The sequence below is a fragment of the Trichoplusia ni genome, chromosome 13 (genome assembly GCF_003590095.1).
Source record: "Trichoplusia ni isolate ovarian cell line Hi5 chromosome 13, tn1, whole genome shotgun sequence".
Lineage (NCBI taxonomy): Eukaryota > Metazoa > Arthropoda > Insecta > Lepidoptera > Noctuidae > Trichoplusia > Trichoplusia ni.
The window spans coordinates 10,894,423-10,908,581 of record NC_039490.1 but is presented as its reverse complement, the minus strand read 5'-3'; the positions used below and the strand labels follow the sequence as shown (position 1 = coordinate 10,908,581).

At 35.3% G+C, this 14,159-nt stretch overlaps 1 long non-coding RNA gene across 1 annotated transcript; it reads right to left on the bottom strand.

Moving 5' to 3' along the window:
• Positions 1 to 6,759: 6,759 nt before the first annotated feature.
• LOC113500171 lies at positions 6,760 to 12,700 on the bottom strand. The gene is made up of 6 exons (XR_003401174.1): positions 12,524 to 12,700; positions 10,060 to 10,086; positions 9,838 to 9,864; positions 9,480 to 9,506; positions 9,178 to 9,204; positions 6,760 to 6,786 (listed from the first exon to the last, which is right to left on the bottom strand). It is a non-coding gene; the product is annotated as an uncharacterized LOC113500171 (long non-coding RNA).
• Positions 12,701 to 14,159: the final 1,459 nt, after the last annotated feature.

The window sequence follows — 14,159 nt, the reverse complement described above, 5'->3', positions numbered from 1 at the left end:
AGAAAAAATATTTGATTGTTACTTTGTCTCCATATAAGCAGTGTAAATAAATAAAGATCGCCAAATCTAATCTGTGGCAATGCACTTGCACAAAATTGTAGTGACATTTCGTGAAGTACCTTAAAAGTAACATGGAAAAAACTACTAACAAGTTAAGAACCACAAAATACAACCGATACTTTCCACATTAAACACGGAAAATCTTTCAAAAGGTAACCTCCACAATGACAAGAAAAATAAACTTTGTATCGAAGGAACCCTCACAACGAGTCAACTGAACTAAGTTTGAGTAACTCACAGTAACTTCCTAACGTATCGGCCGGCAAACAACTTGAACGATTTAATTTGACAACTTCGTGAAGGTTACAATGTACGAGGTTGGGGGGGCAGGGGGGGGGGGGGTGACAAGGGGCTCGTAATTAAAACACACATGCGTGTGACACGGGACCCGCCAGTGATGTAGATTCCGTAATATGGAATTTTGTAGAGCTATTTACAACCAAGATTATTTATGTTTTCGATTAAGTTTTTAATCTCTGATAGTCATTTTATACCTGGAGTAGTGGATTTTAGATTGCAGTTTACTATTGACGCCGTCGAAATTAAATTGGAAATCAGTCAAAATATAATATATATAGTCCAGCCCTTATATTTAACCATAGTTAGAAAGTTGTAAGAAAATACAAAAACACGATCAGTGGCCGCTTTCTTGGACCAATGTTTCAACAAACAAAGCAACACTCCATATACTCCTGCCGACTTACATTAATCCCTACTTATATTTTGGGCTAAAAATTGTTTTGGGAGTACCTCAATTAGAACTATGATCATTTATACAGCTGAAGGCTACAATTAGCAGTTCCAAGCTCTCTTAAACTCTACCTAGGTGTGACGTGACGTCAGTGAATCGTATTCCTAATTAGTGCGAACTCGAGTGTTGTGCGTTCGGCTTCAGAGATCATTACGCGGCTCGTTTAGTGATGTGCTTCATGCGCTCACTGGTGAACCTATTAGCTGGTGGGATATAATTAGTAAAGCCTGCATGTTACAAGTGTCAGGGTCGTGTAGAGAGTTTTCTGTTTTAGGCCTTTCGAGTAAATACGTCGTCCAAAGTGCATTTCTAACGATTTAATTACAAAAGTACCATTCTAGTTTTTTCCCAACTATGTCAAAATGTCGAATTTCAAAATAATTTATCAGAATGATTTTCTCAGGATTTTTCATATATATATTTTTTCTCTAGCCCACTGTGTCCCACTGCTGGGCAAAGGCCTCCCCCAAATCCTTCCACGACTCTCTATTCTGGGCCGCATGGAACCAGCCTGCGCGGTAAGCGTTAAGGTCGTCTCGCCACCGCTTCCTAGGTCGCCCACGACGACGCCGTCCATCCGTTGGCTCCCATAGTGTGGTGACTTTGACTTTCATATTTAAAGGGAAATAAAAAAAAACAATAAAAAACACTGTATATTTATTAGTTTTATTACAGATACATTCACCATAATTTAGTTTCGTGGACACAATTGTTGCCATTACACTGTAACAGAAGCAAATGAAGAAATTAACTTAAAGCAATGACTTAAAAGCGGAATAGAAACCATTTATCTGAATATGACTGGTAACTAAGTAGGCCTTTTTGAATATCAACATACAATATGCAGCATCCAACATATGTACAATTGCCGCAAAAGCAGCGGACAGCTTTATGTGGCAAAATATTACAAATAATTTTGAATCTTATCCACGAGAGTGTGTAGTTCAGAGTTATATGACAGAAAAATAGGGGCAACGGGCAGCACAAGCGACTCGCAGTCACTGCTCTAATGTCTGCTGCACGCCGTCGCTTTTTAATGGCGATTGACCCTAAGTGCTCCTACTGTGGGGTAACACTTCCAGTCCTCAGTTTACTTATAATATATTAATATAATGTCTATATTGTGGATAAAAACTTACAAAAGATTGACAGGAGAGTCCGACGCACTGCAAAATGAAAATCAATGTCACCGAATAATGGAAGGCCCTTAATACATGGAAACTGCATCGCTGAGTTTTTAGTGCATGTAACTTGAATGTTTGTGTAATTCCTGCGATGCAAGTATTTCATACCTGCGTGCGGGAGTCATTTAAAATAAAGTGTTTTCTTTACAAATATGTTTGCTTGATGTCACACTATAACGCGACGCAATTTCTCTAAAATGGGAACGGTGTCAAAACAAAATGGAAAGTATGTCTGGCCTTCGACACAATTAGTTAGTATAACGATATTGTATGACTGTATTTGTTCAAGGTTTGATGCCCGATTATTGGTGCCCAACTGGGGCCCATTGTCATTCGCTCATTAAATTTGGTGTCGCGACGCCATTAGTTTAAAACTTCGCGTGTATACGTCAAATTGTCGCACTTTGATTGACGGATAGTATTAGGTACATAGGCGTTCAGATTATCGACAGCAATGGATTTTATACCTATGTGGTGCTATATACTTGGACAACATTTTTTTCTCATCGAGTGAATTATTAATTGTATTTCAAAACTGAAGTACAAGTTACTAGACAAAATTAATTGAAGAGGGTGAGCGCCATCTAGTCTCAACTAAGCTAACTTGTATTATGAGTACTAGACATCAGATAAACATACGCATACATTTCAAATAAATGATCATGCTCATTACAAAAACATTTGTCCTGGGTGGGAACTGAACCTACAACCTCCACTTTAGCAGTCAGGGCCACTTATCACTAGACAATTATCGTTATTAACATTACATAATGCAACATGTACCCAATAAATTACGTCCATTTTCCCAGTTCTCTCGTTAACCTACAGCTGTCCACTGTTCGTTACTAACTGTCTGCTCGCATGACCAATGACGTCACGTGTGTCTAGTTTAATCAGCTGGTAAATTTGTATTTAACCGTTCATTACCGACCTCATTTTGAGTTGGTTTAGAAGACCGGAATTGCTTTCGTTGATGTATAAATGCGGACAACATCACATACATTGTTCTGGACCCAAAGTAAGTTGCTAAAGCAAAAGTGTTAAATAAGTGTTATGGAATTTAGATACAACGAAGGTACCACAAACACCCAGACCCAAGACAATGTATAAATGTAATTTTTTACATTAACCCGGCCGTGGTCGAATCCATCACCTCAGAGCTAGCGACACCTTGAAACCGGTGCGTACGCCACTCGACCACGGAGGTCGGCATTATAGTATGTTATTATAATAGAAATGATGGTTGTATTTCTAGGGTTTTGCAACCAAAGAGTACAACAGAATCCTATTACTAAGGCTCCGCTGTGTATACGTCTTCCTGTCTATCAGGCTGTGTGTATCCTGAGATACAGACTGACTGACAGATTTCACTTGTCGAGCTGTTATGATTCCTGAATCATGTTAGATGCACAGTTGCAACTTTCGCAAACAATGAACTAAAATCTTTGTAAAATGATTACGGGCATAATTTTGTTTCGTGAAAAAAAAAGATGAGGGAGTTCCACGAATTAATTTGTCACCAATCTATTGATTATTATTAGCCAATTTATACGGAATCCTTAGTGTCGTAATTCCGTCCCGTACTCGGTTTTGTAAGTTTTATATCTTACAATTTTACACGTGAACCGATTTATATGATGAAAATACTCGTATATTACACTAATATTCGAAAACTGGTACTTGTAGCATGATAACACATCAGTTAATGAACTTTAATAGGACAACACATTTGCAACTTAAATTAAAAAAAAAACGATAGTCATGTTACAAATAAATTTTTGTTACTATTCCTAAAAACGTAATATGTATCATCATAAATATTTGTAATTAAACCGGTACAGAATGAAATAATACGCATATTGGTTAAAACAATTCGCCTACAAAACTATATTGTATCTTTTAAAACCTTACAAACGTTTAAAACTCTACAAAAAGTTTAAACTTCACTCGAAGTAACTAATTCGTGCTGCAATTTACAAACAGTTAAGCGATACTCTACTTAACTATCTTTTTAAAAATAAACTGTTTTTTAGTTGTTGGTGAGAAATATCGGTTAAGTTCCGCAAGTTTGTAACATAACAGGGACTTAACTACTTTAAAATGTTTCGTAATCTATTGTCACACTATCTTTGTCTCCCAGTGTGACCTGCCTTATTTTCTCTCGATCCCGGTACTTTAATGTTACTAGAATCCTACTTAAAAATAACTACTATTTCAAAATCGAATTAAATCAAAAATTTAAATCCAGCTATTCAAGACAGGCTATAAAATAGCACTTTTTGGACATCACCCCATATCGCCAACCCTTTACCGCATCCTAAATGCTCTGGCTATGAAGAAGGCGCAATTTCTGGTAGTTTAAAAAATAATCGACTTTTAATAGCCAGATTTTTAAGTCATAGCCGTAGTAAATACAATCTAAGTATTTTCTTGTTTTTATCCCGATTTCAGCAGTAGGGTATTTCTAATCCATGTGTCACAGGGATTTCACAAACATTCAAGTCACATGCACAAAGACAAGTCGTGCACAGTGAGTTATTCGTGCAGTACTAATCGGTTTAAATAAAAGTTTTTCAAATAACGTAAAACCTACTTATTTTATGAGTTAAAAAGGGTAATCCCCGACATCCCCGCTACCCCAAACCCGACTTAACCCTACTTATTGCGCATTAGAATTAATTATAACTCTTTATTAAATGTTTCGAACATAACGCTTTATTCTCCGTCTAATGAAAAAATTAAGGGATTTTTTTCAACCACAAACACTTTTTCTGTACCCTTTTTGCCAGATATTATGGAGGTGGCTTACAGTCCCACCGGATTTAACTGACACCGTGTTTTATAGAGCGACTTTTTGACCTTCACAACAAAAGCAGTAAGTGATACTTATAACTCTTTTAAGATTCTATACTTCGTGATAGCCCTTTTTTATGAAAATGTCACCCGATCGCAAGAATTTAATACGTGAGTTGTGGAACGAGTATTATAGGTTCACGCAACTGATCTATCACTGGGACCAGCGACACATCTCGGTTATCAATGCAGTCACATTAAATAATACATTGAAAGTGCTTACTGTAGCTTTGCAGAAGTCTCCGGTGCACTGAAAAACAAAATGTTTAATGTTATTTCTTTCTTGCCTTAATACTTCCGCTAAATATCCTAAAAAATAATTCAATAAGGTTATTATTTCTATATCACCCTCCCACTGCCTCGTGGTGTAAGACCGTTGTCTGTGTGTGAACGAGATGCCGCTCTACACTTTGTTATACTCTGTCTCGCTTCCACAATGACTTAATGAAGAGGTATGCCCTCAGGGGTCCACCTATAGCTTATAGCGTTTTAAACTGTATTAATCACTATGTTGGTTTATTGTATATTCATGTAGGAATTAGTCAATGGTAGTCTGTTAGTTGCTCTCTAAAGTGCTCTCTTCATAGATTATATTTATTTTTTGAATAGAGCTAATGTTGTTTGTAGTCTATCCATTCGTCCTTTTAAACTGTAATCACATTTCATTTCAAATCTCAAAACACAAATATGTTATGTAATATATTAAACCTTACTTTTCCAAAAAATACTTCTGCTTACCCCTTTTTTTTAAAACGTCATGTTACTTCGCGACATTTTTACTTAGTGTCAGCGATCTGTCCAGACTTGCAATAAGACCTAGCTCCAGTTCGACAGCCTACCACAAACTTGTAAACCAAGATCGATGCATTAGTGAAAGTAGGACGGCGAGACACTTCATAGAGCGATGTCCCGCTCACACACCAGCAACAGCCGTACGTTAAGATGTGGTGGTAGGATCCCAGATAGTTTAATATAAATCCAACCTGTTTCTGTCTGTCTGTCAAATAACGAGACTTCGTGGAAGCGCCAAGTGATTGGAGCTCTGTGGTAAGAGGCGCGGGTTTGAATCCGTTTGGTGCAGACTTTTAACACTTGAGTTTTTAGTTTTTTTTTTTTGTAGTAGTAGAGAATCGGAAAGAATATATAAAGAGAGATAAATAGATTAGAAGTATGATGAAGGGAGATAGAGAATAATTAGGATATGACTCACCCCCGCAGTACATTTCAATCCAGTGCACTGAAAAAAAATAACATAAAACAAAACATTAGTTCTGATTATATTCATTCTCATACATATATATTATAGGTTTTTGTTTTTAAGTAAGTGTTTATAAACGTTGTAGTAACAGTTGTAAATATATTTTTACCTAAATACATAGGTAAGACTTTTTTCAGATATGCCGTTTTCCAGGCACTTCAAATACGTTAGGGTACTTACTGATTCTAATAGCACAGGTAAGTTTAGATTAAGGGATCATATATAGAGCCTCTACTTTGAACTCTTGAATCAAAATTGAGAAATCAAAACATCCGAGAAAAAATCTTATTGGTTCCACAACAATACACTAATTTGGCCTTGATTTAAAATTTAATAAGCCTGTCTATAATGCGCCTAAAATACCTAGGCTACGTTTTAATTAAGTTGTATTAAACCTCGAGTCAAAAATCCTTGCAAAACAACACGATAAAAATAATTTCTCTAAAACTTCTTTTTGCAACTAAAAGTATGAAAAACACGATTATACGCGTCTGTACGTGTTTAGTATTAGTTGAACAATAAATTAAACATTTGATTTATGTAGCGCTGATTTCACTAAATGAGAAAAATAAAATATTGCTCCTAGAGTTGACAGTCTTGAGATAAATTAGTAACATTTGAAAATTATTAAATTAAATCTTTTTGTTACTTACCATGGCAGTGCAATTTGTACCCACGCACTGTAAAAGAAAATCAGGCTAGTAGTATTAATTAAACAAAGGACTTACTTATAACGATAACACTTGTAATATTCGGATACTACAGGTGTTATCATTAAAGCATATGTTAAAAAAAAATGTCATCTTTTATGAATTTTCCGTTGCGCCTTACAAAAGTATAAGTATTATTGCAGAAAGCCCAATAAAGGATATGTCGCATGCGCATAGACCTATGTCCCGGCTGAATACACTCTTTAAAAGTTCTTAAATTAACAGGTTTCATCGACATGTTTTCATTGACATTGTGTGCTTGCTGAGATTCGAACCCGCTAACATTATATAACTAGGCCATTACTGTGTAGGGGTTAACATGAATCAAATACTTACCATAGTTCACTTTTATGTTTAATTAAAAAAAAAACATCCTACAAATCTCTGATTAAACCTTCCCTATAATTCAGCATACATTAAAAATATATGCTCAGTAAATAAAAAGGGCATCGTCCTAAAGAGTAAAACAAAAGGTATTTGGTTTCATTTCCCCTGCGATGGGCAGGTGTGAGTGAAGGCTACAAATGTTCAGCAAGATGATGTAATATCTTACTCCGCGTCGTCGCCCCAGAGACCGTGCGCTCAGAATTACTCTCACAATGAAATTGCCTTCACAGCTCTATTATTGAACTTAAGAAACTCTCGAAATACTCAAGTACTTATGAGTGTGAAGCTAACATTTATAACAAACTACCTATGCCCCGCGGTTTCACCCTGGATACGTAGATCCCGTTGCCGGTGTCTTTATATTATTGGGGAACTAATATTGTTAATTTTTTTGTCTCATAAGGTCCTCCTCTTGACAATTAAAAATATAACAAAAAAGAATTAGCAAAATCGGTCCAGCCGTTCATGCCCGATGCCGTGCCCAAGGGAAGTACGGATTGATTTTGATATACATATATACACTAGCTGACCCAGCAAACGTTGTTTTACCAATATATTTTTTTCTAGTTGTATGTATTTTTAATGCCACATTATAAAAAAAAATAAAAACAAACTATTTCCTCCAATTTTTTTTTTTTGTTTGAGCAACCCTTATCACTTAGGTGTTTGAAAAATAGATGTTAGTCGATTCTCAGACCTACTGAATACACATTTAAAATTTGGTAAAATTCGGTTGAGTCGTTTCGGAGGAGTACGGTAACTAACATTGTGGTACGAGAATTTTATATATTAGAAGATATACATAAAACATGTTCAATAATATTCTACAGACCATTACGTTTTTAATCTACCACAATTTTATCTTTTGTTGCTCTTTTTAAATAAACACACACACAATCGTATCCTGATGAGTTTTTAATGGTCCAAATTATCGTAATTGTAGGGCTTAGTATGTGGTACTGTTGTCTTTGTTATACTTTAAATATAGGCACAGACATAAACTAGTTTGAAACATCGGTTGGGCTTCTCGTAATTGTAACTTTGTAATTGAAAAATCAATTGAGCACCCCGTAATCGTAACCAGTTGATTTACAATCAATATTTCATTTCAGTTTTTTTATTTAACATAGAGAACTTATTTCCATAACGTACAGAACCAAAATTTTAATAAAACCGTTTGTTTAAACGCGTATTTTTCCATACGTGTCAATTTTATCCTGTTTAAACTAAAAAAAGTGACCATATATTCTACTTAAAGATTAAATTATTTCTTGTGCGTTGTCAAGATTTACCTTAAGTTTTAGTCTGTCTAAACCGAGCCATTATAAGATTATTTATTAAGTCTGTTCCTAAGTACTCACATATCACTCTGCTAGTACCATTAGGCACAGCTAGTGTTATCAGTATCATAGTCAGCCAAACGCCAGCTCGCGGCCATTCTATTTGAATTTATAGATAGTTAACTACATGGCTCAATGTTTATTGTAGACTTAGCACTTTTTCTAACACTTGAAGAGATTTAGTGTTTTTTGATTATTAACTATACTTTATTTGTCAAGCCTTGTTTTCCAAATAACATAACAGCTCATTAAATATGCCTGTGTAGAGTCATTTTCAAAAGTTGAATGTTTTTTTTAAGAGTATTGACTGTACTGATATAAACACCGGTCAAATGCGGGCAGTACTCGACATAAAATTGGTCACCCATCAATTTTATGACCCTACCAAGTGTTGCTTAACCTTAAATTTATTTGTTGTTGTAAAAACAACCGAAATATATCGTCTGTGAAAATTTTAACTCTAAAACTATCCTATCTTGTGATATACAACGAAGCCTCGGTAATTGAGTTTTGTTTTAACTTATTGGGTAAATACTGAACGCTAAATATAAAATGAACTTATTTTAAATACTAAGGTCTAAGATAGCAGATAGGAATATTCAGTGCTAAATATCTGTTGTTTGTGCGTACTCACCGCTGCTGTGCATACATTTGCGGAACACTGAAAAACAACAAAATTGCAGAATATTATGGATCCAGAAAGCTATTGTGCTTAACAAATTGTTAATTAATCAAGTTTTAATTATCTGACAATTATCCTAAGCGGTAAAACACTAACCATGTAATAAAGTAGGTGATGCTGTCATACATATTAGAGTAAGAGAGAGACAATACAATACAACATGTATAGTGCTGTCTCGCTCCCACAACTGCACGTTTAACGTTAAGTTGTGAAGTTGGTACTTATTTTAATTACTAAGAATATTTGCTACTTACAATAGTAAAACACTGGCTATCAGCGTACTGGAAAGTGAAGTTTATTATTAATTTTGAATAAGTTTTTTACGCAACTGTATAAAAAAGTAGGGTATTGTGTTATGCCTACCATGTTACATGAATCATACAAGTATAATGAAGTACCACCCTTACTTCAGTAAGTGAGAATCGATTGAATAAAGAAACGACTAAAAATTATGTAGATATTGCTGTCGAGAATTTTACTTCACTCAATTTATAGTTATTATATGCGACTACACTTAAATTAATTATGAAACTATTTTTTTTTTAATCAACATACTTTAACTGTAGATTTTTGTTATACTGATATTTTTGTAAAATAATTAAAAGCACTTACCCCCGAATTACACCTATCACCAGAACACTGAAAAAATAAACATTAAGAAAAATGTTAGCAAAAGATAAACATTAACGGATTCTAGAAAAGGTGGGGAGAAACTGGTGTCCAATGATTTAGCACTTTTATAAGTATAGCGCAAGAAGGTATTTAGCTCAATCGTTAAAAAGTACCAGTGTACTAGGACCTTAAAGTGATACCTCGTAATACTTAGGAGCTTACCCGTGCGTCACATTCACTGCAAGTTGTCTATAAAAAAATCAACACCAATAAGTTTAGGATACGCTTTCAAACCTCCTTAAATGGCCAAGCTGCATCGATACAATAAAAACCAATGCTAGTCGTGACACGATGACCAATTTTTATAATAACTATCGTGAGACTGATTCATTATTAAATGATGTAGGTAACGGTTTACTCACGCATATTTCGAACCGCGAGACTCGCGATCCCGCCGCGTCAGCTCGTTATTAAGGACTCCGGTTGGGTCCGAAACTAGTCGGGTACCCCCGATAAAAATGCGTGAGTCAACCGTTACATCATTTAATAACGATGACCAATGTTTGCGACGTGCTGCGGGTTCAATCCCCGCGTGTGACAACACATACACACAAATGCTTACTCTTACTCGGAGTTTTCTTGAAATTTGAATATTAATTTTGGCGCTTACGTAATAGGAAATTACGTAAGCGCCGATTTGCCAGTAACTTTTGGAGTTCCGCAAGGTAGCGTTTTAGGGCCTACTTTATTCTTGATGTATATTAATGATCTGTGCCAAAAAAATATCACCCAGGGTCAAGTTATATCGTACGCAGACGATACGGTAATCTTACTTTCAGCAAATACCTGGAAAGAGACATACGAAGCTGCTCAAAATGCACTTAACGTTATAACTACATGGCTCGCCGATAATGTCTTGACGTTAAATGCTGATAAGACGAAGTACATGACTTTTACCATTCGTAACCAAAGTAGATTTTCAGATGAACATGTTTTGGTAGCTCATAGTTGCGTGGAACCTAATTCTAATACCCAGAACTGTTGTTGCCCCAAAGTAAAACAAACTGAGCATATTAAATATCTCGGTTTAATTTTAGATAAAAATTTAAATTTTGCTAAATATATTGAGGTTTTAACTGGACGAATCCGCAAGCTTATAATAGTTTTTAAAACATTAAGATATGTAGCTGAACCCAAACTTGTAAAACAAGTGTATTTCGCACTATGCCAGTCGTTGCTTTCGTATTGTATCACTGTTTGGGGTGGTGCTCCGGCTACAATTATAAAACGCCTCGAAATCGCACAACGTGCTGTACTAAAGGTAAGCACTTTTCGCCCGTTCTTGTACCCTACAGCACTACTTTATAAAGACTGTGCAGTGCTTACAGTCAGACAATTGTTTATTTCGTCCCTAATATTGAAGCAACATCACGAATTGCCTTTTAATCCCCAAAACAATACGCAACGACGCAAAAATAGAGTATGTGAATATACAAAACAGTTTCACACAGCTTTCATCAGGAAGTTCTTTTGTGCGTTAGGTCCTTATTTGTATAATAAGATCAATAATATCCTTACAATCTATCCACTAAATAAAAACAAATGCAAAAAAACTGTTGAAGCTTGGTTACTAACTTTGCAATACAAAGATACTGAGGAGCTTTTGGCGGTTTTACGGTAATTTAAACGTACAAAGATAATCAATTAATAATTTAATAATAACAAATAATAATATATAAGGCAGAGAAATAGAAAAAAAATATATATATAAACATAATAATATAAAATAAATACATTAAAATACGTAGTAAATAACAACAAGCTGGACAAGTCATTGTTTCGCGGGAATCAGTATTCATAAGTCTGATATGTAAACAATACACACCCTCTCACATACACACACGTTCACTACACCCATATACAAAGAGAGGCACTCTTACACACCATTTATTTCACATTTATTTCTAGTTTGATGTTTTTGTGTAAAATAGTGATAAGCTAGTTTAAATTCTGATGCTACGGGGAGTGGCGCCGTTTTGCTGAAATACAGGTCCTAACCTAGTTCGGCAGCGGATGCTATTATATATCTGAACCATTGTTTTCTTCTAGCTAATAATTAAGACAAACTTTGTAATATTTTTTGGGAAATAAATTATTTTATTATTATTTTATTATTTGTTAAATATTCACGACACAAGGATTAAGTTCCTTAGCACGACAGCCGTTTTAAAATTAAGATAACAGCGCCGTTGATAATTCCAAATTAACACGACTTGTTTGCATTGAATAATTGATGAAGTGAGGATATTGGAAACACTCAAACACTCGAATACTGTTGCAGAGGCAGCACACTATGAAGTCGGTTGAAAATAGTCCCGAAAATTATCTAAAACCTTGTTTGTTAATACTGTTTTTATATAAAATCTGTACATTGTTCTAAAAAAGTATTGAAAAAGTTCTTAAAGTTAAATGTGGATGCATGTTATACTTGGCTAGTGTATCGTTGATTTGAAGTTTCCAAACGTAAGTAATAAAATATTTTTATTTTCGTTTTGTTTACTCTATATCTTCATATCCTTTTAGACTACTTAAAGTGATTGGTCATTTAAAGGGAAGACACTTGAACATTTTTTTTAATGATATTTCTCCTTATATTTCAGGCCAAAATAAGGGGATTATCTCTTACCTTGACAGTCAGCAACAGGACGAGGCAGCAGCTGATAAGCCGCCACATGATGAAGAGCGCACCGAGACAATACCAGCGCTATTACAAGTACCACATAAACACAATTAGTGCCACATGACTGCTCGCTTATTACTTACAGAACGTACGTGTGTTTTATTACAACGCTTGTTCTACGGAGCGAGGTGAGCAGCTCCTGTAGCCAAGAGACAATTTTAGAAAACTTCTACTTTTAGAAAACGTAAAACGGGGTGAATAGGAAATAATGTTTTCTTTAGGGGATGGCATGAGTTTGCTCACATAAAAATTCTTGAACACAATGATTTTATAAAATGCTTGAGAATATTCAAATAATTTTAATTTTTTCGTTAAACGTCATACAATCTTTTTCATTTATGAAATTTCATTTATCTGTCTTGGATTTCTCGATTCCAGTAAAAACAACGTTTTCGGAATTTCCTAGCCTTTTACAAATTGGCTAGTCGTAACTCAATCAGGGAAGCGCGGCATGACCTTCAGATCATAACTAGAGTATTGTTCACCCCTCAAGGTCGGCACAACAAACATTGCTTCGCTAATACCGAATATGCATACCAATCAATATGGGACACACTGTAAACAATGGCAGAAGGTACACTTTACTTAATTAACTAGCTATAAGACCATCCTGAAAATTTCGCGTTATTTTGCAATGACTTGCTTACCAATTGTAGACATTGATAATTTACATTGTATTTTTGATAAGTAGTAGCTATCGTGAGAATGATTCATTATTAAATGATTCAATGGTTTGTCGGATTCAACTCATGATAACGAACCCCGGGTTTTCATGGCTCCAAAACTTGTCGAGCAATCCCGATAAATAACCACCTCTGTGTGACCTCTGCAGGTTGCCGATAAAGACATAAATATAGAAAAAGTAACAGCTTCGTCGATATTACTGGAATTCAAGAGAAGTTTCTTGGAATGAATCCGGTTTTAATCGGAACCTCTCGACGCTTTTAGATCTATTTCCCCAGGTTAACGTGTCAAGGTCACTGGTCTGCCTGCGAAGGCGTCAAAGCGTCAGGCAAGTAATGCAATTACTTATAAACTGCGATTTGAGCTACTTTTTCATCTTTTCGTTCTTTCATTTCATATTTTCCTTCGCTTCGTAGAATAACATTCTCGTAAACAATGTTCCAAAAGGGCTGAGCAGAAAAAGTGTGATCGCATTCGTGACTGTATAAATATTAATGGGCTTAAATCGTAAGTGAAATATTTGAATATTTTCTTTGTTGGACAAAGGCTGGTTATGACAATCTCGCCGCACAGGCCCATCAACGCAACTCCAGAAAACTAGGGTACTGATTTGGAACGTCATGGAACTCGAGTCGAAATTAATCAGAAGTAGTAATCAGGACGAGAACTCAAATTGCCTTACGTTGAAAGCAACACCACTTTATGAATATACATGTTACTGCTTTCGTATTAAGATGATGTTTACCAAAATATTTCACTGTCTGAACTGTTTCAAAAAAATATATCTTAGATAAGTGTTAAATAGGGAGGATTTGGAATGTTTTCAGGCCTTCCGTAATGAGCCCTCGTTATCTGCTGCTTAGTAAATGGCAGCGCATTTGTCTACACAGAAGCTTTC